This window comes from Rattus norvegicus, chromosome 13, assembly GCF_021556685.1.
Source record: "Rattus norvegicus strain SHRSP/BbbUtx chromosome 13, alternate assembly SHRSP_T2T, whole genome shotgun sequence".
In the NCBI taxonomy this organism is placed as follows: Eukaryota; Metazoa; Chordata; class Mammalia; order Rodentia; family Muridae; genus Rattus; species Rattus norvegicus.
Genome location: NC_141546.1, coordinates 32712919 through 32717801, shown reverse-complemented (window position 1 = coordinate 32717801; position 4883 = coordinate 32712919).

Sequence of the window (4883 nt, the reverse complement as noted above, 5' to 3'; positions counted from 1 at the left end):
AGACAAGCCCATAAGCCAACCCAGTTCAGATCATTCTTCAGGGCTGTGCCTACAGGCTTCTTCGGTGATTTTATGTCCTCAAAAGCTGACAATATTAACTTCATATAAGCCATAGTTAATATAAGATATCATCATTACCACCATCACCATCATTGTCGTCATCATCTTCATCATCGTCATCGACATTCAGTCTCTGAAATCCAATGTGTATTTTGCATCCAATTTTGATGTTAAATCTTCATCAGATATATATGACTTGGGGCCGATGAAATGGCTTAGATAATAAAGGGACTCCTACCAACCCTGAGACCTGAGCTGGATCTTTGGAACCCATATGGTAGGGAGGAAGATGCACAAATTGTCCTCTGACTTCTACACTGTGCTGTGACACTTGTGAATACTCTCTGTCTCTCTCTTTGTGTCTCTGTCTCTCTCTGTTTCTGTCTCTGTCCCACAAACACACACACACACACACACACACACACACACACACACACACACAATAGGGGAAGTAGGAGAAGACTTGGTGGCAGGCACCTTTACCCACTAAGTCATCTTTCCTGCCCCTGAGGTAATCAAAGGAAAGAAGTTTTATTTGGGACCATCGTTTTTGAGGTCAACGGTCACGCAGCTGTACTGCTTTCAGCTCTGTAACAATGCTGTACACTTTGGCAGCCAGCGCATCATGGGGGAATTGTTTGCTTCCTGTGGTCTGAGAAGCAGACACTAAAAGCAGAGGCAGGGATCCCCACATCCCTTTCCAGGGTGTGCGCCCAGTGACCTACCCTCTTCCCTCTAGGCTCCACATCTTAAAGATTCAACCGCCTCCCAAGGAAGGCACATGGTGGAAACCAACACTTAGACACTTGGGCCTTTGGTAGACACGTAAGACACAAGATGCAACATGTGCTTTATCATTATTACCATACCATGAGTGAGTCCCGCCTAGCCTGAAACGGAGAGCCACCGAGAGCTACAGATGGCAGAAAGGCAGATGAGGGACCCTGGCCAATAGTTGGCATCCACTTTCAGCCATGTGGTCACCTAAGTCTTGATTACATGGGAGGTGGTGGTACACACCTTTAATGGGCACTCTGGGGCAGGGGCAGAGGCCAGCTTGGTCTACAAACAGAGCTCCAAGACAGCCAGAGCTATTACACAGAGAAACTGTCCCCAAATAACCATAAACAAACAACCAAAACCAACCAAACAAACAAACAACAACAACAACAACAACAATAAAAGAAACTTGTTTGCATTTTTATTTTATTTTTTTAGGCATTGGAGAGATACCCTAATGGTTAAGAGGCTGCTCTTCTAGAGAACCCAGTTTTGATTCCTAGCACCCACTTGACAGCTCACGGCTGTCTGTAACTGTAGTATTAGGGAGCCCAGCACCTTCTTATGGTCTCTGTGGGCACCAGGCATGCTTATGGTACACAGACATGAATGAAGGCAAAACACATACACATAAAATAAAATGTTTTATTTAGTGTTACTTATGCATTTATTATATTTTTAGACGAAGAGCTTCACTACATGGTCCTGAAACTTTCGATGTAAATCAGGTTTTCCTGGAACTCTTTATGTAGACCAGACCATTTGGGAATTCACAGAGATCTGCTTGCCTCTGCACCTTGAGAGCTAGGATTAATGGTGTGTATGCTACCATGACTAGTTACGTTTTTTAAAAATGGTTGTATGCATTGTGTCAGTGTTGGGGTGTGTGTGAGTGCAGGTGCCCACTGAAGTGAGAAGAGGATGTTGAATTCCCTGGAACTAGAGTTACAGGTGGTTGTAGCTGCCTGGTGTGGGTGCTAGGTAACCTAACTCAGGTTCCCTGTAAGACCAGTCTGCACTCTTAATCGCTGAGCCATCTCTCCAGTTCCTCTGTGGTAGTACATATTTATATTAAGAATAGTTCATTTCCATCCCTTGGTGCCAGCCAGCCTTGAAGCCTTCTAGTTGAGTCCCCAACACCATGGAGCAGAGTCAAACTGTAGCTTTTCTTCTTCAAAGTTGTGTGTTTACGCCATTATGTTCTGGTGATATGCTCCCTAGTTAGTAGTGTAACTAACTACGGTTTGGTAAATGACAGAACACGTCGATGACAGTTGTCTCATGAGACTGTAGCATAGCTCAGCCAGCAGAGTGTATTGGGAAAGCGGGAGGATTTTAAGTTCAGTCCTCAGCACCCAGGTAAGAAGCTGGACCTAGTAATGTCACAGAACATAGAACATGTAATCTCAACTGTGGGAGCCAGAGATTGGCTCCCTGGGGCTTGCTGGCCAGCCAGGCCAGCCTAATGGGTGAGCCCAGGTCCCAGTAGGAGACCCTGATTGAGAACGCAAAGGTGGGCCTGAGGAGAAGGCTCAGCAGTTGGAACATTCGTTCCTAGCGCAGAGGACCAGGTTTCGAACACTCACATAGCAGCCTACAGTCATCTGTAACTCTAGCTCCAAAGGATCCAATACCCTCTTTTGGCCTCCACAGGCACTGCACACATGTGATACACAGACACACATGCAGGCAAAACACTCATGTACAGAAAGTAAGCATAAATAAATCTAAAAATAACCTCTCAAAATAAACAACCCCTCCCAAAGTAAAGGTGGATGTCTTCTGAGGAACAACACTGATGTGTTGTGTTCTTGCCTTTGTAAATACTAACATACACACACACACACACACACACACACACACATATGTACATACTTACACATGGAGACAAAATGACCAAGGCAAATTGTAAAGGAAAGCATTTAATAGGGGCTTGCTTACAATTTTAGAGGGTTAGTCCATTATCATAATGACAGGAGCAGGGGGTGGGGAGAGGAAGGGAAGAGAGGAGGAGGAAGAGAAGGGCAGGGGGGGTGTTGGATGGGTTTTGAAACCTCAAAGCTCACTTCCAGTGACAGACCTCATCCCACAAGGCCACGCCTCCTAATCCTTTCCAAACAGTTCCACTCACTGGTGACTAAGCATTCCAATGTATGAGACTACAGGGAACATTCGCATTAATATCATCAAGAAGGATTAGAGAAGCCATGTCCCACTTTCGTCATCTTTGTCCATCTTTCTGTACTTAACTTCCCCAGGACAGGCCTCTCTGCCCATAGGTCCCATGCTCTCTCAAAGTGCGTTCCTTGTCTTTTGTCTTTACCCACTTTGTGGTTATGAGTTGGAAGGATGGATGCTGTGAGTGCTACTCACTGTGGTGGGTGTCACGACACTAGCGCCGGCTACACAGAAAGCTGCTGAAGGAAGTTGGACTTAACTAGCGCCCTGCACTGAATATAAACTCTGGGATGAGCATTCAGTGTCCCAGTGTCTACAAGGGCTTCTTCTGCATTCCAAACCTCTCTTCCTCTTTCTGAGGCTCCCAACTTCTGACCATCGAGGGACAGTAGGACGTGATGTTTGCACAGCTCCCCTCGAACCCCAAACATTACATCCTCATCTCCTCTATGACTTTCTTGCCAAAATAAGCCAGAAAGGTTTGGTGAAGGCCTAGATTCCTGCAGGAGTTGAACTGGTCCAAGAAGAAAAACAGAGGGAAAGCAATCTCTCCCTCCGGACGTTGATTTGTTTAAATTTCTCCACAAACTTTACAATGCAAAGAAAGCAAGAGAGACAAGCTGGTAATGAAGTAATCAGCTGACTCTGCGAATATTCCAGCCAGGAGAAATGAGTCCTGGCTTCACGGGGCAGATATGAATGGGGTCATTAAATGCAGCCAAGGGAGGGAGAGGGCTTACTTTTGCTATCTATGTCCAGAAAGCTCAGCAGAAGTGAAGAGAAGCAGCTGGGAGGAGTGATGGGTTGATATTCTGAGGTTTACAAGGAAAAGCCTGTTTCAGGTATCTTTTTGTTTTTCTGGTTTTTGTTTACATGTATTTGGGGGGGGGGCTCACATGTCACAGATGGTACGTAGAGGTCAGAGGACAATCTGCTGGAGTCTGTCCTGTCTTTCACTTATGTGAGTCCTAGGGATCCGATTAGGTCAGAGTAGATCCATAGCAAGTGCCCTGACCTCTGACCCATCTCCATGACCCTTTATCCTACATTATCCATATTGGTTTCTGTAAATTTTTCTTTTAAGTATTACTCTTTTTTTTTTTAAAGACAGGGTCTCATTATGTGTCCCTGGCTGGTCTGGAACTGGCAATGTAGACCAGGCTGGCCTCTCATCTCAGATCTGCCTGCCTCTGAAGTCTCAGGACTAAAGGCACATGCTGCCTAACTTAGGCTTCCTCTGAGATTGAAAGAGAGTCCATCCTGCAGGGAAGCTCTTTACACAGGAAGGTAAACAACTCAAAATAGCTCCAGGAAGGCCCTGGAACTTACCAGATTCACTAGGCCCCTCCCTGCCAGAGTAAATAATAAAAGTTGAGAGTCTCCCTCAAATGAAGAAACAGAGCTGCAGAGGAGTCTCTAAGACCAGACCAGCTGCCTGAGAGAAGCAGAGACCAGCCTGGCCGTCGGGAAGAGGTTTAGCCCAACCAGACATCTGCAAAGGACACTCCGGCCTATTGAGCTGTCTGGAGGCTGTGCATGGGTTCCCAGCTTTCTGAGCTGTCACCATGCTGGGGTGGGCTTCGGTGACGCAGCTGTCTTTGAGTGATTCCCGCTCCTATGAGTAGCTCCTTGCCCATACCCTGCAAGCAAAAACCTCATTGGTTCACCAAGTCAGACTTTGGTGGTGTCCATACTTTGAACTGTTGTGGGTTCCTATCTCGGGGCTGGGGTGTGGAGAGGTAAACACGCACTGTGGCTCCCCAGGAAAAGTTTTGTCACAGCACACTACGAATCGTCATACCCCTCCAGAAAGTTTTACATTTGAGCACACTGCCACTTCCCCACTCCTTGGCTTCCAATCTGCG